A 23,535-nucleotide genomic window follows, 5' to 3' on the forward strand; every position below is an offset into this window, starting at 1 on the left:
TGTGTGTGTGTGTGTGTGTGTGTGTGTGTGTGTGTGTAATATATTATTTACAATATTCCCAAATGTTGCTCCCCTTCCTGGTCCCCCCTTGTAGAGTTCTTTCCCCATCTTCCCTTTTGCCTATGAGATGGTACCCCCCCATATTCCCCCATGCTGGGGCATCAAGACTCTAGAATTAGGTGCATCCTCTCCCACTGAGGCCAGACAAGGCAGCAGCCCTCTGCTACATATATGCCAGGGACCACAGACCAGCCTGGGTATGCTCTTCGGTTTGTGGCTCAGTGTCTGGGAGCTCCCAGGGATCCAGGTTAGTTGACACTGTTGATCTTCCTTTGGGGTTGCCATCCACTTCAGTTCCTTCAATTCTTTCCCTAACTCTACCATAGGGGTCCTTGACCTCTGTCCAATGCTTGGCTGTGAGTATCTGCGTCTGTCTTAATCAGCTTCAGGTAGAGCCTCTGAGGACAGCCACGATACACTCCTGCCTGCAACCACAATATAACATCAGTAATAGTGTCAGGGATTGGTGCCTGCCCATGGGATGGATCCCAAGTTGGGCTGGTACTAGTCGGCAATTCCTTTAATCTCTTCCATTTTTGTCCCCATTTTCTCTGTGTAGCCCTGGCTGTCCTGGAACTCACTCTGTAGACCAGGCTGGCCTCGAACTCAGAAATCTGCCTGCCTCTGTCTCCCAAGTGCTGGGATTAAAGGTGTGCACCACCACCTCCTGGCCCCATATTTCTTTTAGACAGGAGCAAATTTGTGTCAAGTTTTATAGGTGGGTCGGTGTTCCCATCCCTCCTCTGTGGGTCCTGTCTAACTATGGGAAGTGGTCTCTTCAGGTTCCATATCCACACTGTTGGGCATTTTGGCCACCCCCATTAACTTCTGGGAGTTTTCCCCATCCCGGGTGTCTGGGACTTCCTGGAGATTCCCCCCAACCCCCACTCCAACCTCTGGCAGCTGAATATTTCCATTCATTCTTCTGGCCCCCCTGGGCCTCGCTTCTGTCTCCCCCATACCTGATCCTGTCCCCTCTTTTCCCTCCTCATTTTCACTCCCACCCAGATACCTCCCTTCTGCCAGGAAGAGGAGTGTGATGAATTCTTGTGATTGGCTCAATTTCTCCTTTCTATACATTCAAGGATTGCACCCATGGAATTGTGACATCCACTGTGGGTAGGACCTCCCACCCACAAAAACCCAGTTTCCCTGGTGATTCAAGAGTTTATGGATTGACAATTGAGATTAAGTATAGCAATGTTCAACCTCCAAGATTCCTAAATTCAGGTTACTAGATGAATCACTTCTGCTCTAATTTTTAAAATTAACACATTACCTGCTTTTATTTATTTACCATTTTTTACATATGTCAGTGTTTTGCTTGTGTAAATGTTTGTGTACCTTGTGCATTCAGTTTCCTAGAAGAGCTGAAGAGGGTGACAGATCTCCTGGAATTGGAGAGATCAATGATTGTAAGCCACCATGAGGATGCTAGGAATTGAACCCAGTTCCCTTTTGAGAGCAGCCCATGCATGCACTTAGGTGCTAAGCCACCTCCCCAACTCCTCCTTTAATTGCTTTTAACTTCAGAAGTTGAAGTCATTATCTTTTTACTCTTTACTTCTCTTAACTATTATTTTACATATGTGATAATATTGATTACCACTGACTATAATGTTCACAAGAGCAAGTTTTTTCACGTCTTAATATTTAAAATAGCAATCTTTTCTAATTGAAATCTGCCTTCCAACTTCTAATTGCCACTGTTAATTCCACAGCTCAGAGTTCATGTCAAACATCCATAAGAGAATCTGTTCTCTTCCAGGAAACCATCTTCAGGAAATGATAGCAAACACAACAAAGTAAGCACGCAGTGCTTAATTATATTCATTGTTTATAAAGAAAAGAAAAAAATGAGAAAATCTGGAATGTTCTAATCTTGGGGCAGTTAGATATTTACATAAAAGCATCAGATACTGTACAAGATGCTGATTAGATGGATCAAAATCCATTGTCATGGTTTTTACTAATAATATGCAAAACCACTTATTGAAATTACATTTACCTTACAGAAGCTTTGTAATTTAATGAGGTCCCATTTTTCAATTCTTGATCTTAGAACATAAGCTATTGGTGTTCTGTTCAGGAAATTTTCCCCTGTGCCCATGTGCTCGAGGATCTTCCCCACTTTCTTTTCTGTTAGCTTCAGTGTATCTGGTTTTACGTGGAGGTCCCTGATCCACTTGGACTTGGGCTTTGTACAAAGAGATAGGAATGGATCGATTTGCATTCTTTTACATGCTGACCACCAGTTGAGCCAGCACCATTTGTTGAAAATGCTGTCTTTTTTCCACTGGATTGTTTTAGCTCCTTTGTCAAAGATCAAGTGACCATAGGTGTGTGGGTTCATTTCTGGGTCTTCAATTCTATTTCATTAATCTACCTGCCTATCACTGTACCAATACCATGCACGTTTATCACAATTTCTCTGAGTTGCAGAGACAAACTATGGAGCAGAGACTGAAGGAAGGACAATCCAGAGACTGCTCCACCTGGGAATCCTTCCCATATTCAATCACCAAACCCAGACATTATTGTGGATGCCAGCAAGTGCTGGCTGACAGGAGCCTGATATAGTTGTCTCCTGAGAGGCTCTGACAGTGCCCGACTAATACAGAAGTAGAGGCTCACAGCCATCCATTGGATTGAGCACAGGGTCCCCCATTGAAGGAGCTAGGAAAAGGACCCAAGGAGCTGAAGGGTTTGCAGCCCTTTAGGTCAAACAATAATATGAACTAACTAGTACCCTCAGAGCTCCCAGGGACTAAACCACCAACCAAAGAGTACACATGATGGGACTCATGGCTCCAGCTGCGTGTGTAGCAGAGGATGGCCTAGTCGGTCATAAGTTGGGAAAGAGGCCCTTGGTCCTGTGAAGGTTCTATGCCCCAGTGTAGGGGAATGCCAGGGCCAGGAAGCAGGAGAGGGTGGGTTGGTGAGCAGGGGGATGGCGGGGGGAGGAACAGGTTTTTTTTTTTTTTCCAGAGGGGAAACCAGGAAAGGAGATATCATCTGAAATGTAAATAAAGAAAATATCTAATAAAAAATAAATTACATTTAAAGATATAAAAATATACAAATATGTGTATAAATATGTAGACAAAGTACAACTATCACTTAAACCAAATTTACAAAGGGAAAAACGGAAGGGAAAAGAACATACTAAATCACATTACAGAGATTTTTTTTTCTTATCTCCTTTTTAAAATGTTTAAAATAACACATTTTAGGTAAAACAAAATTAATTCACTGAACAATAAAGACAATGAAGATAAACACTATTTCTAGTTTACAGAAAGTTGGCCCTCAGAATGTTTTCATATATTTTTTATTCAAAGTTTGTTATATTTTTAGGACACTTGCCTGCTCTGCTAAATCGTGTTTCAGACAAATGTTTTGTTTTCAAGTGTACAAAAGTAGATTATTTTGTGTTGTTTTTGTCTAATTGAATTAAAGGCCAACAAGAAAAATATACCAAATCTATACTGAGCAAATTTTCATTTGTTAAGGCTGATGGGGGAGGGTCTTTCTTCTGGCTGCGGTAAGACAGAATGGTTGCGTTTAATTTAAAATGATTAATGAGATTTTGTCAGACTCCTTGACTTTACCACCACTGCAGTTTGTCAGGGCAACAACCTGGGAAACTGGGACGCCACTCTGTCGCCCCAAACCACTCTCCAGGCAAGAAATTAACTAAAGGGAAGTAGTGCAAGGTACGAGTCAACTGTGCTGCCTCTCTAGTATTGACACTTTAAAAGTCGACCTCAGAAATGTGTATGTTTGGGGACACAAGCCTGAGATATTGTTTCCAGTCTCTTCGCAAGCAGTTAATCACTTATTAGAACGCTAAGGGGTTTTTGACAGTTTGCAAAGGAAAGTATTTGAAGAGAAAATTCCTGCTGTCCTCCCTCCCCTCTAATGCATTTTAAAAATTAAAATAAACAAAGAATTGAGGATCTCGGGTTACCTTCTGTTTCCTTTTTCTTTCTATTTGTTTAAGCATCAAAGCAGTTGGACAGAAAAATCATTTTTCACCTTTTAAAACACAGTTATACGGAGAAGCATGACCTGACATTTACTTGCAATTTCAAGCTTATTTGTGAGAATAAACTTGACTTAGTATTGCATTTTTATTCATAAACTTATGAATAAATTGCATGATCAGATGACACTAAAGTACTGGATGAATATGTCTTTTTATTTAGTAAAAAGCAAAGTAAAATTGTTCTTTGTATTGATACTATGAATGTGCTTTTATAAAATTATTCTATTGTATTTAATGTAAACATGTGTACCAGTATCAATTATTATCAATACCAGTTATCAATACTCAGCTCAGTATTAATGCTGAGTCATAAGAATATCATAAAAATTGTTATGTGCAGCAAGTATCAATGCCAGTTAAGTACCAAGGTTTATGATTTTATTTTTAAATCTTCCAGATAGTTTTCACACCAAGGGGGTTTCCTCCAGCAAAGGCATGATACAAAAAAATCTTAACCATGTGACAAATGCTTAATGATTATTTCGGCAGAAATTTAACATGGTGTACATTCATCAACTATTATTAAAATGCACAGAATGAATATCTTGATGCTTGATGCCACACAATTATATATTATCTGATCACTGCGTAGAGAAGCCTTCTGTCACAGGGGACTTGTGGTGAGTATCCAGTGGCTTGGCCTCCCCTGCCAGGGCTGCAGGCTTTCCTCAGACAACAAGAAATAAAAACGAAGTACTCATGTGTTGTATTCACAGTATGTCAGTCACATATCCCATCGGCCTGCAGTGTGTTTCTCCCAAAACCACGTAAGGCTCTCCAATAGTTGATTGCATTTCAAAGATGCTCAAAACCCATTAACTCATGTACAAAATTTAGTTCATACAGTTTAGAATTATCTGTTGTTCTTGAAAATAAACTGCAAAATCGAATTGTATTCACAAAGAGGTTACAATTTTACTTCTCTTTGGAGATTTTTTTTTCTTACCTGCAAAATTAAAACAGCATGCATTTCTGTTTTTCACATAACTGATGTTGGAACAAGGAGAATGCACATGGTTTTCTAGAATTTTTACTAACAGAGATTATGGCAGTAAGAGATTCTGTAACAAGCTGGAGACACTTGTAGAATCTTGTGTGGCACCAAGATCTCACCAAGTTAGGTAAAACCCAGTGCCTTGTAACTGCTGTTCCAGAGGAGAATTTATTACCACAATGAACTTGGGCTGACTCTGGGTCGGTTCTCAGACTCAGATAGCTGGGTTTGTCAACACATCTCAAGCAAATGTATTTGTCATGACATTGATTTTAAACCCAGAATAAAAGTAAATGTCATACTGATCATCCACTGTGAGTAAATTCTGTCTCTTTACTAGTCCGTATATAAAACATGGCCGTTCAGCCCGGCGGTGGTGGTGCACGCCTTTAATCCTAGCACTTGGGAGGCAGAAGCAGGTGGATTTCTGAGTTCGAGGCCAGCCTGGTCTACAAAGTGAGTTCCAGGACAGCCAGGGCTATACAGAGAAACCCTGTCTCAAAAAACCAAAAAAAAAAAAAAAAAAAAAAAAAAAAAAAAAAAAAAAATGGCCGTTCAAGGAGTCAGCACAAGGGGACCTACCCAAATCAAATGCTTTATATCTTATGTCAGACACAATAGCCAAATTTATTCTTAAGTAGAGGTAATTTTGCACATACAAAAATTGATAGATAAAAATCCTTCGGGCCTGGAGAGATGGCTCAGTGGTTAAGAGCACTGACTATTCTTCCAGAGGTCCTGAGTTCAGTTCCCAGCACCCACATGGTAGCTCACAACCATCTGTAGTGGGATCCAATTCCCTATTCTAGTGTGTCTGAAGAGAGCAATAGTACACTCACATACAGAAAATAAATAAGTCTTAAACCTCTCTCTTCTAGGCATTACCAGCATTTCCTTTTGTGTTTTCTCCCGTAAGATGAACTTGAGTTTCATGATAAGTAAAACAATTTAATATGGACATACTTAGCCATAAATTTCTCGAAAGCAGCAAGTTAAAGAGATTTCTGTCTGTCGATGTTGTGTAGAAAGTTCATGGAGAAGAGGAGCAGTGAAGGGAAGAAATAGAAACAGATAAAATCTGAGTGAAGCCAGAGGCTATGCAGTGGGAGACTAAGAAAAACTTGAAGCAGGCAAGCAAAAATTTTCTTAAAATTTCACATTACTAACTTGACTGATATCACTTACATACTTCTTATTTTAAGCATCTTGTCCTTTCCTTACTCATTTACCATTCTGTGATTCAGAATATATTTAGTATTTCACTAATGATGGCAATCTAGGCAATCATTTAATATATAAGGTTCACATGTTTCTGATGCATTCTACAGTTTTCTCACTTTTTAAAGAAAAAAATGCATCTCTCACATATTCATATTCTACTCTGTAAAGTGAAGGTTTACATAGCTTCTGGTACCTATAACAGGGCAATACATTTAAGGCATTATTGTGCATTAATGTTATTTAAATTCTCAAGCAGATAAAGGCCACTGTGAGGCTGGAGAGAGAACCCGGAGGCTAAGAGCACATACTTCTGCAGAGGACCTGAAGGTGGTTCTCAGTACCCACATCTGGTGGCTCACAGTCACTTGTACCTCCAGCTCCTGGGGGATCCTCTTGTCTCAGTTGGCAGCTGTACTCATATGGACAGAGCCCTCCTGGACTTGCACATACACAAAATTTAAAAATTTTAATCTAGAACAAATGAAAAGAAATTCCATTTTATGCCAGGAAGGACTTTATAGGGCTTAGTGAAAACGGACAGGTAGAAACCTACCTTTTTCTTTGTCAGAGGTTTGGGGTGTTGGTGAAAGAGGACAAGCTCATCCACGCTTGGGTCTATCACAGTTCACACAGGTACACATAATATAGCGGTCGATAGGGGTGCTTTGGCTTTTGAAGGACCACATGATCATTATAGAGACCACAAGCTATATTGGAACTTGGTGGTACCCTTGTGGCACTCAAATATTTTGTGTGCTTTACTGTGGTGGATTAAAAGAAAATGGCCCCATAGGCTCTTGGGGAGTAGGCTCTATGAGGAGGTATAACCTTGCTGGAATAGGTGTGCCTTCAGTGTGTCACTGAAGGCAGGCCTTCAGGTCTCAGCTGTTCAAGCCACATCCAGTATGCAGTCACTTCCTGCTGCTCGCCAATGTGGATGTGGAACTCTCGGCTCTTTCTCCAGCACCATGTCTGCCTGCATTCTGCCATGCTTCCCATCATGATGATGAGGAACTAAACCTCTGAACCATAAGCCAGCCCCAGTTAAATGTTTTCCATCATGAGATTGACATGATCAGGCGTGTCTTCACAGCAATACAAACCCTAAGACAGTTACTAACCTGAATAACATGAGAATACATGTTATTTTAATATTTCCTTATTGGCAAAAATATGAATTTGACAGGAGTTCTCAAACCAAATCAGGGAGACAAAATTGTATTGGAATCTTGGATCATCCATTGTAGTTAAAAGAGTGAGATGCAAACAACAGCTTAGTTAAGAAATGACTAAAAAAGTATAGGGGTGGGGGATGCTACTGAAAAGGAGATTCAGTATTTTATTTTTGCACACAATTGGAGCTTTGTAAAGCAAAATGTGTCACTTCTGAACTGCTTCCATTCTCCCAGTGCCAATCCAATATATAAAGCAGACATGTGATAAAATATATTCTAGGAAAATCAGTCCTGATTTATACTCGTATGCTTATACTTATGTGAGTGAAATACAATATGAACCTTAGCAACATCAAGGGAAGAAGAGGTAGCAAAGAATTCGAGAGAAACTTCTGAAGTAAATTTGTCAAGAGTATTACTAGCGGTTGGACATAAGCTGAGGAGGTAGAGGCTTACTCCATGTGGGCTGAAAGTGTCACCATCAGAAGGTGAAGAGGGATGGAGGCCCATTTTTCTTGGTAGAGAAAAAAGTGATAATAATCGGACAGGGGGAGCATTATCAAGAAAAGACACATTCACTTTTAGTCAGTTAAAGTACAGAGATGACAATTCAATTTGGATGATATGCAGTTAGACTATAAATCTTACTTCTTTGTCATTGTAACAAAACTCATGACTAAAGCAATTCATAGAAAGTATATTTGGATTATGGTACCAGAGGCAGAATGCTGCACAGTAGTGGAGTGGAGGCATGGCAGCAAGCAACAAGTGTAGTGGCAGAGATAGGAAGCTGGGAGCTTCACATACTGAACTACAAGTAGGAAGCAAAGAGAGCAAACTGGAGTAGTGGAACCTTTTGAATCCTAAACTTTCCCCCAGCAAGGCTGTACTTCCCCCAGCAAGACTGTACTTCCTCCAGCAAGGCTGTACTTCCTCCAGCAAGGCTGTACTTCCTCCAGCAAGACTGTACTTCCTCCAGCAAGGCTGTACTTCCCCCAGCAAGGCTGTACTTCCCCCAGCAAGGCTGTACTTCCCCCAGCAAGGCTGTACTTCCCTCAGCAAGGCTGTACTTCCCCCAGCAAGGCGGTACTTCCCCCAGCAAGGCTGTACTTCCCCCAGCAAGGCTGTACTTCCCCCAGCAAGGCTGTACTTCTCCCAGCAAGGCTGTACTTCCCCCAACAAGGCTGTACTTCCTCCAGCAAGGCTGTACTTCCTCCAGCAAGGCTGTACTTCCTCCAGCAAGACTGTACTTCCTCCAGCAAGGCTGTACTTCCCCCAGCAAGGCGGTACTTCCTCCAGCAAGGCGGTACTTCCTCCAGCAAGACTGTACTTCCTCCAGCAAGGCAGTACTTCCCCCAGCAAGGCTGTACTTCCTCCAGCAAGACTGTACTTCCTCCAGCAAGGCTGTACTTCCCCCAGCAAGGCGGCACTTCCCCCAGCAAGGCGGTACTTCTCCCAGCAAGGCTGTACTTCCCCCAGCAAGGCTGTACTTCCCCCAGCAAGGCTGTGCTTCCCCCAGCAAGGCTGTACTTCCCCCAGCAAGGCTGTACTTCCCCCAGCAAGGCTGTACTTCCCCCAGCAAGGCGGTACTTCCTCCAGCAAGGCTGTACTTCCCCCAGCAAGGCTGTACTTCCTCCAGCAAGGCGGTACTTCCTCCAGCAAGACTGTACTTCCTCCAGCAAGGCTGTACTTCCCCCAGCAAGGCTGTACTTCCCCCAACAAGGCTGTACTTCCTCCAGCAAGGCTGTACTTCCCCCAGCAAGGCGGTACTTCCTCCAGCAAGGCGGTACTTCCCCCAGCAAGGCTGTACTTCCCCCAGCAAGGCGGTACTTCCCCCAGCAAGGCTGTACTTCCCCCAGCAAGGCTGTACTTCCTCCAGCAAGGCTGTACTTCCCCCAGCAAGGCTGTGCTTCCCCCAGCAAGGCTGTACTTCCTCCAGCAAGGCTGTGCTTCCCCCAGCAAGGCGGTACTTCCCCCAGCAAGGCGGTACTTCCCCCAGCAAGGCTGTACTTCCCCCAGCAAGGCTGTACTTCCTCCAGCAAGGCTGTACTTCCCCCAGCAAGGCGGTACTTCCCCCAGCAAGGCGGTACTTCCCCCAGCAAGGCTGTACTTCCCCCAGCAAGGCTGTACTTCCCCCAGCAAGGCTGTACTTCCCCCAGCAAGGCTGTACTTCCCCCAGCAAGGCTGTACTTCCCCCAGCAAGGCTGTACTTCTCCCAGCAAGGCTATACTTCCCCCAGCAAGGCTGTACTTCCCCCAGCAAGGCTGTACTTCCTCCAGCAAGGCTGTACTTCCTCCAGCAAGGCGGTACTTCCTGCAGTAAGGCAGTACCATTTAACTGTACAACAATGCTACTACCTGGAAACCAGTCATTTCAATGGCCAGGGATGTGGGAGACATTTCTCATTCAAACTTCCTCAAAAATCTAGTGTTCAGGTGGGAGATAAAACTTTGAGGAATTTGTCTTGGGCCAGTAAGAGAAAACTTAGAAATCGAGAGCATAGACCAGTATCATCATACATATTTAGCACATGACATGGCCTGAGTAAGGTCTAAAAAGGACTCATTGTGTGAGCAAAGCTGACTTTCACTAGTCTTCCCTAGACAAGCACTGTGAAATACCATGTCTTAATTTATGACTTGACCAGGCTGCATTAATTTTGAAAAGAAAAGCATCAGCTCAAGACCCCTAAAACCAAGTTCTCAAGTCAAGTTCTCAGCTAAAGGAGATTTCTCTGTCCCAGAGGTTCAGAGGGCCGAGATAAGTGACAAAGACAGGAGACAAAGGCAGAGGGAGAAGGGTGTGGGAGCAAGGGAGAAAGGGAGGAAGAGGCAAGGGAAAGGGGTAGGGGTATTTGTCCTTCAGTAGGACAAAGGACTGACTCTAGATAGAGAGGAGACAGACATGGCACATAGGAAAATGGCTGTTTATAAAGTTAAAATCGAAAACCCTGTTTTAGGATGAGGTGTTTAATTTTAAACAAAACATAAATCAGCAATAGCTGCTCCATTCATGAAGAAATTGAGCGGCTCTGCCTATGGCACAAGTCAGCCAAAGTGAACAGAAGCAGCCAGAGCACCACCAGAAGTTCTTTGTTGCATTTCTCTCTATGAAATTTGACAAGTGAAGTTCATTGAAGACCAGCAAGGTGAACCAATGTCAGAGTGTTGTCCGTGGTATGTTGGGTTATATTTATACTCTTTCCAAACATCACATATCCGTTCAAGTGTCTGCTCATGGCCTTTCACCAGGCAGCTTCCAGAAAAACACCACGTATCTGTTCTAAGACATCCTTTCACATGTCTACTTCACCAACACATCCTCTCAGAAGACAGGTTCCGGAAAAATATCATATAACACAACTGTGTCTCAAACCAAACCAGAAATTTCCACTTCGTGGGTCTCCTAACAGCGAGAGCAGGGGCTGCCTCTGATTCTGTTGCCTGTTTTCAGGTCCCTTTTCCCCTACTGGACTGCCTTGTCTACCCTCAAAAGGAGATGTGCCTATTCTTACCACAAGTTGATATGCCAAGGCTGGTTGATATCCATGGGAGGTCTCTCCTTTTCTGAAGGCAGGAGTGGGTGAGGGAGGAAGGAGAGGGGGAAGGACTTGGAAGGAGAGGAGGGGGGGAACTGTGGTCAGGATGTAAAGTTAATTAATTAATAGGTGGGGGCAAGAATATTAGTTAATTAGTTAATAGACTATAATTAATTTTATACTCAAAATACTCAAAATACTCAAAACTTTTTTTTAATTATGCCAAATTAAATCCCACCCTAATGGCTATGATGTGTACAAATGCCACTCCAAGTTCAACCTCATCCCTGAACATCTCAAAGATTGTAAAAATGCTTTGGAGTTGCATGCCATCTTGTGAGATATTTTATTGCTCTTGATTTCTTTACAAAGGTACTGTCACCTAACACACTTAGAGTCACAAACCTGGCACCCTGGAGGGTAAGGCAAGGGGATAGGGAACTCCAGGCCAGCCTGGGCTACAGAGAAAGACCAGGTTTAAAAATAGCAGGTCCTGTTATCTACAGAAACTCGGTATCTAGAATATATTCTGTTCTTAGCAGGAATGAGATGCGGAATCTTTTTAGTATAGGCTTACCACAGTCCTTGACACTATCTAGCCACACCACACCTCTGTTGATAATTTCTGCCTTTGATCCAACACCTAAGTTTCTCCTCAACGTCTCCCTCTGTGTACAGATCAACCTGATATCTCTAGGTACCTAGCATTAGTAATTTGTCAAACAGACCCAGCCCAGCTTAAGACCACCCCAGTGAGCCTTAGCCTCTCCAACAGGCACCTGCCTTTCTGCTAAGGCACTCTGGGGTTTATTGTCTAAACCAGGACACTTTTGAGAGTGTTAAAATGCCAAACCAGATGGTGCTTCAACATAACAGGCATAAACTAAGGATGTATGGTTATGCTGCTCACGACTGTAATACAATGTGATAAATGCAATAATAAACTTAAACACTTGGAGGTGGAGTCATGCTTGATGTAATGTGTGCAAGGTTCAAAATTTGTTTTCAATCAAAAACATCCCTAATTGTTTTCCAGTTGGAATCCATGGTTTAAATGACAAACAAAAAGGGGCTGGCAAGACGACTCAGCAGGTAAGAGCACTGACTGCTCTTCTGAAGGTCCTAAGTTCAGATCCCAGCAACCACATGGTGGCTCACAACCATCTGTGATGAGATCTGACGCCCTCTTCTGGTGCGTCTGAAGACAGTTACAGTGTATTAACTCTGGAGTGAGCAGAGATCCTGAGTTCAATTCCCAGCAGCCACATGATGGCTCATGGCCATCTGTACAGCTACAGTGTACTCATACACATAAAAAATAAATAAATAAATCTTTAAAACAAACAAACAACAAACCCTGTGATTGTGGGAGCATTTATATCATGCCTTATACCTCAGCTCTGGCTTGAGAAGGAAATTCAATTTTTGGAAATGTGTTTCATAAAAAATATCATTACTATGACTTTCAGAAATATCATACTTAATTGACAATGATATTGAAATAAGAGTTGTAACTAACTTGTAGCTTATTCTCTTTTTTAAAAAGATGTATTTATTTTTTATTTATATAAATACACAAGATACACCAGAAGAGGGCATCAGATCCCATTACAGATGGTTGTGAGGTACCATGTGGTTGCTTGGAGTTGAACTCAGGACCTCTGGAAGAGCAATCAATGCTCTTAACCACTGAGCCATTTCTCCAGCCCTTGTAACTTATTCTTCATTGTGTTTATTCAGCTAAGAACTTTTTCTTCATGTCATTAGCATTTACTAGATCTTAAGAGGTAACTGTGTTTTCTTTTTCTTTTTCTTTTTTCAGTAAAACACAAAACCCTTTTGAAGATAGAGACTATTATTTTCTCAAATGTAAATGCATGTCTCAAGGTTAGGGTTAAGATTGAAATTGTGATTTATTGTAATATCAGTTGGAGGGACACCTTGAGAGTAAGAAATAAAATGTATGTACAAATACTATACTGTGTTTCAAATGACAAGTGGTACAATATTGCTGGTTTTCTTTTGTTCACAAAGCCTATTTGAATTATATTTCATTTGTTTGATCTCCAACAAACTCCAAAGATAAACCAAAAGATAAAATCCATTTATGCCCGTAGGAGAGGAGCAGAGTACCCTGGATATAATATCTCCAAGAGTAGTATTACTCTTCTCTTTATTGCATGATAAATAGATCACATGCTCCTTTTAGACTCAAAGAACTCTTATCTAAAAACAAGGATGTGAACCTTGTTAATGCAGAGGAAATTTAAGGTTTTGCATTTATATGATTACAAATATTTCTGCATCTTGCACAAATATCTTCAAAGAAGATGAAGTGTGGTTTTTTTATTTGTTTTGTTTTGTGTTTTGTATTTTGTTTTTGTTTTTGGTGTTTGTTTGTTTTAATCTCTACGATAGATATAAGAATAAATTTCCAATTTTGTTTGGGAAAAATATCTCTGTTCTGTTTCAAAGAAGGAGTCTAATTGAATGAAGCTCTTTAATTCCCCAGTGTGAGGGCTTGAAGTCTGGCGGAATATGTACATGGTCACGAGTGTGTTTCTATTGGTGCCTATGTTTAGCACTTGTCCACATGAGTATTACTCCAAAATGTTAGTTTGGACACTAACCCCCAGATTACCAGGCCAAAATGTAATAGCTAAATATATTAATGTAAATTTGAATAAAATTGAGTCATGGCTTTGTTGGCTCTGTGTAAATTCAGATGTTCAGACTCCTGCTATGATCTGAACATCTGGAGCACAAAGGAATTCCATGAAGAAAAGAGATGACTTACTTAACATAAGCTTGGGGAGTTTGCAGGCAGGTCTTGAATGGACACAGCTGGCTCTCTGCCTTCTGAACAGATGAGTGCCTAGCAGGGGATGCTTCGTAAAACTGAGAACTTGATGTACTGTGGTGGTGAGCCATTAACTATATTGCTCAAGAAGAGACACTTGCAGCAAAATTTGCTAGACAATTTAGCAGCAAGCAGCTCTATCATTTACACCAAATTTTGCTCTTCAGAATGTTGTCAATATCATGAACTCTGCCACCTAGTGGCTATGCCAAGAATTTCAGGATTTTCTTCCTCCCTACCACTCCCCCCCCATTTCTTTCATTGGTGGAAAAGGTTGCCCTAATTCTATTGGCAGCAGGTCTTTTGTTCCTTTTGTTCACTGGAGCTCCTAGAACAGAGCCTGGACATTAGCTGTCGGGACGGTCACTGGAGGTACACTTCATTTAAAGATTGTTGTGATGGACAATGTAATTGGAATTACTATCTCAAATGTTATGCTGATAAAATTTTGTTTCACAAAACAGGGGGTATCTGAATAGCTTCTAAAGTAAATGGTGAGGTCTATACTCTCATGTTAGAGATTAAGTGATATACAATATTAGGAATAAGAAATATCCTCACTTACACATTTATATATATCCTCAATATACGGATAATATCAATATACGGATAATATTGGTAATTTAAACTTCCACTCCCAGGGTGCTGGGATTAGAGGCATAAATGCCACACAGGGCATTTTTAAAAGAACATACATGCATATGAAATAACATTTTATTTTTTATCCTTTTGAACATTACTTTGAATATAACTTTTTTGTGGTTAATGACATTGTGAATGACATAAAAATCAGCTAAATAATCATTATACTTTTAAATAGGTATTCTATCATAATTTTTATTTTTGAAACTTTGTTTTGAATGTTATCTTTTAAAAAGAAAACATACAATTATGCTTTAAAGCCTAAAATGACATAGAAAGAAAAAAATTACTGAGAGATCTATCTCGACATTCTCTTAAAGGGTTATTTCCATTCTGAAGTCAGCAAAACATACATACAAATGGCATTTGGCAGGAGGATGTCAATCGCACCCTGAAAAATCTTAGTCTTCATGTTTTCAAACTTACAACTTGACTGATGGTGCCATATCATAGTAACATATTGTTAAGACGCAAACCTCATTTTAACTAGCTAAAAAATGTGTTGATTTTGTTTGCACGGGTGCAGTGCCTGTGGAGGCCAGAAGAGGGCCATGGAGCTGGCTTTACAGGTGGTTGAGTCCTCGGACAAGGGTGCTGGGGACTGAACTGGGTGGGATGTCCTGGAAGAGCAGCAAGCATTGTTACTTACCACTGAACCACTTCTCCAGCGCTTATATTCTTTGTGGGAAACTCATGTGTGCCGCATAAAAGATTTATACTCCCCACAGAGTTCATTGTTCTGAACAAATACAATTTCAAATAAATATTAAGTCAGAAGTGGAGGGCACAACTTGTTGGTGAGTCAATAGAAAATGTAACTATACACGTGGAGCCAAAATACAAACGCCAGCAGGGCCGGGTGTGAAGAAGTTTTAAAAAAAAAAAAAAAAAGAGTTTAAACTTAAAAAAAAAAAACAAACAAAAAAACAAACAAACAAAACAAAACAAAAAACAAAACAAAAAAAAAACCCTTGCCTAGGGAGTGAGGGAGGGGAAGTAGAATGGGGGTGTGGCCTTGTGAAGGTGTACTTGTCCAGACATTGGTTAGCAGTGGAAGAATAGTGGGAGAAGGGAGGGAGGGAGGAAGGGAGGGAAGGAGGGAAGGAGAAAAGGAGAGAGGGAGTGAGGGAGAGTAAGAAAGCTTGAGAGCTTGAATTTCTTCTGAATCTAAAGCTGATTTTAAGTTTCCAATTCTCCAGCCTCAGTCTTCCAGGAACTAAGATTATATGCACTCACCAAAACTCTGGGCCTAAAATGCATTGTTCAGTAAAAATGCAATTTTTGAAGATTTTTGAAGACGGAAGTTACAGTTGATTGCATTCAAAGTCAATGTTTGCCACTCTAAAAGAAAAGGAAGTTCATGTAACATTTCCATACATACTGTAATTCCATACCTATAACTTTGTGATTGATATAGAATTAATATGCACATACAAAATCGCGTGCGCGTGCACACACACACACACACACACACACACACACACACAAACCAGTTTAGAATAACATTTTAATTACGCTTTAGCATATGTGAGGTAATTTGTTTTCTCAACTGGATTCCCAGGTCAAGGTCTACAGCATTTATTTGAACCAGTTACATATCTCCTTTTCATAACGCTCCCTGGAGTTACAGTCACACATGGTTACTTCAGCCTTCATGAAAGCACACAGTGACAAGACTCTTTGAGGTAAGAGATTAAATTATTGCCTTCTTTTCCTAGTGACCATTTTAATAAAATAAGAGGATTGTTCCTGGTACACTAGGGATGGGAAATGTATGTGTGTTGCCGGGCTCAGGGGCTGTCAACACTATTCCACTGCTGCTCTGAAGGTATCTTGACCAGGACTAACTCTAGCACTAACTCTATAGTCCCTCAGCTAAGAGTTGCTATAAAGGAACACACATTATATGAATAGTCTGACCAAATCTTTTCATGAACATTTCTATAAAATCCATAGTTCAGAAAGTCTTGCCATCCAACCTCATCAATGTGCTACGGATATTAGCCTGATCCTGGGGACTAAACACTCACTCGGGTCATAGTAGCAATGTATGTCAAGGTAAAAGTAGCTAAGAATGTCAAAATTAGTTTGTGTGACTTAGATGGGAAGAAAATGTTAAGAATCATCCAACTATTCACACATGAAAACTATTAAAGTTAGCAAATGACAATTCAACAAATAAAATTTCTAAAGCTGTGGGAAGACTTTCAAACTGCTAATTCCTTTGGATTATAAATTTCAACATTTGCTTTTTAAACACATACACACACATACACACACACAAATCTCTTACTGTGGGCTGTCAGCTTTTAAAGAAAAGTAAATAGCTAAAGACTAATAAATAAATATAGCAAACATGTTCCTATTTTGCTATATTAAAAATTTTGTAAATGAATTGAGTTGCAAAAGGTACAATATGTGTAAGTGGAAGTTTCCTATGACAAAGTGTGAAATGTATTTATAATTTACCAGGGACATTCTGGTCACTTTTTTTCTCATGATGCTTAATGATTTCTGCAATGTGAATTTTTTTTTTTTTTAACTAATCCACTTATGCCTGAGAATTACAAAGAAAGCGCTGTTAAGCAGAGTTAGAAAGTAACTATTCTTTCCTAGTTACATCACAGTGAGTCTTTCTTTATATTAGAAAAATGGATTCTGTTCATTTCTAAAATATAATTTCATTTTTATTGTTTTTATGTATGCATCAAAACGTTTAGTTCACAAGTTAGAGAATGTTTCAAAGCCAGACATACATTTTGTTATCATTTGAAAAGGAAGTTTTTTTCTTCTGCAAAATAAAATAGAATAGCCTAGTATCATTGCTGTAGAAAAATGTAAAGTGACTAAGAAAACTAATTATTAAATGTAATCTTAATTGTAACTGACATCCTGAACCTCATAGGCCTTTTGCATATGGCTATTTAAAGTGGCATGAATCTTTACTTTCCTGGTTTTTCCTTTGAAATTAAGTGCTCTGGCACATGGCATAAACCGTACCTGATGCCAATATTTAAAGCATAATGTCAGAAACTCTGAACAATAAGAATCACTCAAGTACATTTGGATTAGTCTTTATGAATAGGGAAGGGGTTCCTTTAACTTTTGCTACACTGGCCTTTGAGGTATTTCCTCTTTTAGCATCTCTGGTGAAGGTCCAAAGAGCTAAGCCTGGGTTGGGGGTGGGATGGGGAGTGTAAAGTGTTTTTTACAGCTCCCTCTTGGGACCACTCCATCTTCCAGGTGAGGCCCAGGGTGATATTAAAAGGGGGTTGCCTGCTGAAGCATTGAAGGCAGACTCCAAGATTCCTGAACCTTATCTCTGCCTTAAATACCTCCCTATCAGTCTATCTCGGACTGTCTGCTGGCGGCTTGGTACTGGGGTCTACTGGCTTTCCCCTGCATCTCAGAAACAGCATGGCTGTCTGCACTACGTTCCAAGACTTGTGTTCAGCCTAGCAAATCGAGCTAGGGGAGGAATATAGATGAAATGTAGTAAGCTATGTGACTTGTAATGAGGGCTGGGCATCCACCAGTGACTCCAGGGGGGCGGGGGCTTTCCCTAGTACTGGCACAAGCTATTTTAAATGTTTGCAGTGAAGTGCGTCTTAGCTTGCGGTTTTGTTTGTTTGTTTGAAGATAGCTAAAAGGTTAATTTTTAAAATGATGAATTGAGAAACATACCTGAAAGTACCCGAAAGCATCAGACTAGCTTCTACCCAGTCTATCAGAGGATCAGCGGCAGAAATACGCACAAGTGCGTGTGTTTACCGGCAGCCTTTGGGAATGGTGAATGGGGGTGGGAGGAATGCGCCTTAATCCGATGGCTTTAAAAAACAAAAGCGTTTGCTGTTGAACGGAACTAGCATTGCTTTTGAGGACACAGTTTGGTTTCTTGCTTTTTACAGATGTGCTGTGGATGACTGCAGTCGGTGGCTGGGTTCTACGGGGACATTGCATCTTAAAACAAATGATCAGAAATAATTCTTCCCTAAGACAAATGGCCCTTTCCTCTTTCGTTGCCAAGGTGATTCCTATTCAACACCAGGGTGGGTCATTCCTTTTGCAAGAGGCTTGCCTCATCAGCTACACTGGAGCTCTGTCCTGCTTCCTGCGCCCTGCTGCCCGCTAGACCCCTGCCAATGCCCTTAGGAGCCTGTGGGGCCTGGTGGAAGTGAACAGACTTTCTACCTGAGTCCAACAGAGCAGGAATACCGGAGACCCCTGAGGCCGGAAGCTACAGAATACAGGATGGGGTAGACTGTTCTGATCTCACAGTTATAAGTGGAGCGCTGTTTGCAACAGCTGACAAACCGGGTGTACAGTCTATGTGTGTCGCACGCACAAGTGTCATTGTCAGCGCTTGATAGTGGATTCAGCGCTTCCAAGCTCATCAGGTCCATCCCACCATAAGCCAACGGTTAACTGAAGGGGTTCTGCGCAAAACTTCCCAGCTCGGAGTCTTTCACTGACAGACTTACATACGTGCTTTTAACAGACAAGCAAAGAGCAAGAGGGAGGGGCAGGGCTGAAATAACCTACTACTTCTGCTAGTGATGATTTAAATATTGTCCTTCAAAGAATGCAGGAGCTTATTAGCACAGATAGGTGTTTCAGGAAAGCGGATCCCCTCCAGATTAAAATGACTTGCCCAAGGTTACACAATTTCTATCTAATCCCAAATATCACTTAGCTATTTCTGACTCCCTAGTCCCTTCCACTGTCCTGCCTAGAAGATGCAGTCTGTTTGAAGACATCGAGACCTGAGCCGGCCATAAAGGACATACTATTTACTGTCAATGTCATTTATTAATGCCATTTCAATATGACAATTTCCAGTCTTGGCTCTGGGAATCCGGAGATTTAATCCACAGCCTTACAAGTTCAGATGAGAGGGATCTCCTAGGGCAGCTGATACAACGCAAAGCTGGTGGGCGGTGGGATGAGGGCTCCTGGAAGAGTGGAGAGGGGGTTTAGGGATGGTTCTTCCGCCCAGCTGAGTCAATGAGAAGCCTTCTGTGTTTAGGATTAGCTGGACTAAGAGGGATGGGGCGGGGGGGGGGCGGTTTTAGGAAATGTTCACCACCATTTGACTTTCACCTTCTCTGAAGCTACTGGGAACCGGACTTGCCATTCTTTATCTTAAAGGGTCTTTCCCTCGAGGAAGTCAGAGTTGGATGTCGGTGTGATTATTGTTTTGTTTCAGTATAACAAACAAAACTCCACTCCTCTTCACACTTGAACAAATTCCAGTCACTTTGCATTCTGTTAGTCCCTGTACTTGTGTGAATGTGCATGTGTGCATTTATGTGTGTCTGTCTGTGTGTACATGTATGTGCGCATGTGTGTTTATGTGTGTTTGAATCTAGAACACGATCTTGGTAGCCTTCAGGTAATTTATTTTGGCAAGGCTGTACCTCGTAAGTTGCCCCCACCCCCATTCTGACCTTTTTCAGTCTCTCCATTCCTTCCTCCCTTTTCCCCTCCCCTACTTCTTCCCCCTCCCCCTCTTCTCCTTCCCTTCCCTTCCCTTTCAGAGCAGAAAAGAGAAACCTCAACCTTCAACTGTCAACTATGTTCCAAACATCAGCTAACGTTCCCCAGGACTGGCAGCAACGTGACCTTTCTGTTTTCAGATGTGTTTTTCAACATGTAATGGTTTGTTTGTTATGTCTCTGGGTGAGGGATAAAGAAAGATGGGGGCTGGGCTTATGAATGCAGAGGCTGCTTTTCTTCGCTCTTTGGAATACCCAGAGCAGTTTTGTTTTTATTTTCAAGAAGATTGTTGGTACCAATATTGGTACCCAAATCGAATTTAGGAATTGGATGATTATTTAAATATTAACATCTCCCCAAGAATGATTATTATAAACAGATTTTATAAAAATCTGTTGTATGAGGGGCACTTTCTGGGAATATAACAACTTCTTTATCTTGGTTTTCTTCATCCTGAATAGTTCTGTGTGTATAATTATGTTCTTTTTATCACTCTTTCACCTATGAAACATGTCTCCTTATGGCATGTTCTGTTTAATAAGTTTTTAAAATTTGAGAAATAAGAATTCTCCATTATGTAACACTGTTTCATAAAACTACCATTCCTAAACATTTAAAAATCAACATATTACTTTTCCACTGTTACCAATAATTTCCAAAGAGGTTCTGAATTCGATTGAAAGTTTGCTCAACTAAGCTGTTTACGAAGCAATATAAATACACCTTCATGGTTTCTGACATAGTAAGTAAAATGTTAAAAATGTAAAACAGAGTTTAAATCTTGTTCCAAGAAAAATAAATGAGTAAACAAAAAAGCTATTTGTTAATGTATCTCTCTCTCTCTAAAAAGTATTTAATTGTTCGAGATTAACTCCTCTTAAAAACTTTCTATTCTGAATGAAAACTTTAAAAAGCTACTCTCCACAGTGTGTCTGCCATCAGAAAGATGTTGGTTTTAAACTTCTTTTCCTCCATAAAATCTTATTAGGCTGTTTTCATGGTTACTAAGGATTTCACCAAGAACCTGAAGACTAAATTGCTCTCCTCATTTAATCCACAGCTTTTATTGCATGAGCCTTGCTAATGGCCCCATCGCGGCCCTTCAGTCTTTGGTCCGTTCTCTCGCCATCTCCTTCCAACTCACCCCAACGCTGTCTGCCCCCATGCAGCTTAGAGAAATCATGACTCCCAGCCTAGGAAATCATTTCCCCTTCTCTGCCTCACCCTCTCTAATGGACACTTTATCACTCGGGAACAATTCCTGAGTCCGCGCGGCCCACATGGATGCTTCCTTGCTCCTTCCTTTTACAGGCCTTTCCGCGGTTTTATGATCCGTTGCTGTGGTTGGAATGTTTATAGATAATAAACAACTAATCCGTTTCTTGCCTAATGAATTGCCCCACCCGCGTACCCGTTTAACGCTCTAACTAGCTCCAGGATCAAGCTGAGCCAGAGGAAGGGGGTGGAGTGACAAGCTACCCCGGTTCACCGCGGTTTTAAAATCAAAGCTTGTAGCCCCATTTCTCTTCCCGATTCCCAGGTACCTCTTTCTCCCTTGATCGCCACCCCCACCCCCATCCTCATTGGTTCTGCCTCATACCCGCTCTTCCCGCCTCGGGCACTCTGAATTTTCTCTGAATTTGCTGGAGGAGGGTAAGTGAAGGGGTGGTTCCTCGAACTTGGGTGAGCTGCCCAGAGATACTGACACTCCTTCAAGATCCCAGCACCCTCGAGGCGACCTGCTGGAGAGGCGCAGCAGGATTTTCTAGTTCGGTCCAACCAGCTTCCACAGATCTCATCCCTGGGCGGTTAGAACTCAGAAGGAGGCTCCGGACTCTTTGCTGGAGTTTTGCTGTGCGTGCCCTCAAGGTTGCAAATGAGGGGCATTAGGCCAGGAAGTAGGCGAGGTGGGGATTACACCTCTGTCTGAAATAAAGAGGAATTCCCAAGACAGCTGGAAAAGCGGAGGATCTGCCAAACAGCGTAAGAACAGAAGAAACCAACGCCTGGGAGAGGTGCTTTTATGTACATTGTAGCAGTTGCACATGGTCTCTGTCAGTAGCCGAGCCTGAGGGTGTGATGACAGTGACTGGGGACCGCCAAGGGGCTTTGGGAACCCAACACCAAAGTCTCCCACGGTGCTGCGCAGTGGGGAGTCTCCTGTCAAATCTGTGGCCCATCCGAAAACTTCAATGGTCGACCCTGGGGCTTCAATTTCGTTAGCGCACCGGGTGCTGATTGGGACTGGAGAGAAAGCTGCAAAGTCTAAGACAGACAACGGTCCTCCTGCAGACCCTCCCAAGCCCACCCAACAGTGGTGTTCTGAGTCTCAGGAGAAAGCTCTACTTAGACAGGAGCTTTTTAGTGCTACAGATTTTCCTTTATAGGTTTAATATTGGGGACGTAAGCTTTGTCCCACACCATCCAACTGAACCCCAAGTCTCAGGATCTCTTTTCTCCAGAATCTAAAAAACACTCCTTTAGAAGCAAGCACTCTGCAATTTTGAACCCCCCGATCCACAAGGGACTTTTCTTTATTATGAGGTGTAGCTGAAAACGTTAGGGCACTTTATTTGCATCGGTGGACAGGCTTCCCCAAAACTGTGGGTAAAGAGCATTTTAAATTTGTTCCCTTATTTCTTTCCCTTTTTCCACTGTGTTGTGAGATTCGGACATCCTATCTTTCCTTTTATTAATCTTGATTTAGTGCTTCCTGTTTGAGGCATTGGGGACACAACTGTTGAATCACACACGCACACGCACACGCACACGCACACGCACACACACACACACACACACACACACACACCTCCTTTAGCTGCTGGTTTAAGTAAGTGCATCAGGGTCTACCTCAGGACCCACTGGGGCTGCCATTGAAAGGATGTGACTTTTAGCAATGTCCCTTAGACACATCCCTGACCACTCGGCTGAAGCTTTTCTCTCCCCACCTAAGAGCTTTAATGCATGCAGTTTACATTACTCCACCCACCCCCAACACACAGACACACAAGCTTTTCCATAAAGTTACCAATCTGCTTAATAACAGAGGACAACAACGCCCTTTATTCCATTTCTTTCTCAGAGCCCATGTTCATCTCTAAGATCTGGCGGTCCAGAAGAGGGGTGGGACAAGCCTCTTCCAATAGGTGGTGCTCATCAGTCAAAGGCTTTCCAATTTAACATGTTTAAGTGAGTCAGTGTCCTCTAAGGAATCTTTATTCTTCTGAATCTTTGTCACCAGGCAAACCTCAGGACTAGGAGGTGGGGTAGGAGCTTATTCCATCTGCCCTTCCCTGACAGGGCGGATTTTCCTTCTCTGAGCCTGGAGTCCCGACCCTTCTTACCTGAGATCCTTCCTCCCACTCTGATCTAGAGAAGTGGGATCCGCCTAAGCAAGAACCAGAATGTCCTGAATCGTGGCCAGCACTGCCTGGTGATCTCCAGGACTTAGCAGACTTTTGTTGAAAGAGTTTTCACTCTCTCAACTGAAAGTTTGAGAAG

The 23,535-nt window shown here is 41.9% G+C and overlaps 2 long non-coding RNA genes across 2 annotated transcripts; one reads left to right on the plus strand and one right to left on the minus strand.

Annotated features, from left to right (window-relative positions):
- Positions 1-14,215: 14,215 nt before the first annotated feature.
- LOC116069309 lies at positions 14,216-18,904 on the plus strand. The gene is made up of 3 exons (XR_004109972.1): positions 14,216-14,268; positions 16,100-16,223; positions 18,447-18,904. It is a non-coding gene; the product is annotated as an uncharacterized LOC116069309 (long non-coding RNA).
- A 418-nt stretch (positions 18,905-19,322) lies between these two features.
- LOC116069308 lies at positions 19,323-21,372 on the minus strand. The gene is made up of 2 exons (XR_004109971.1): positions 21,259-21,372; positions 19,323-19,490 (listed from the first exon to the last, which is right to left on the minus strand). It is a non-coding gene; the product is annotated as an uncharacterized LOC116069308 (long non-coding RNA).
- Between the last annotated feature and the right edge of the window lie 2,163 nt (positions 21,373-23,535).

The sequence above is a fragment of the Mastomys coucha genome, unplaced genomic scaffold (assembly GCF_008632895.1).
Source record: "Mastomys coucha isolate ucsf_1 unplaced genomic scaffold, UCSF_Mcou_1 pScaffold22, whole genome shotgun sequence".
Taxonomy (NCBI): Eukaryota; Metazoa; Chordata; class Mammalia; order Rodentia; family Muridae; genus Mastomys; species Mastomys coucha.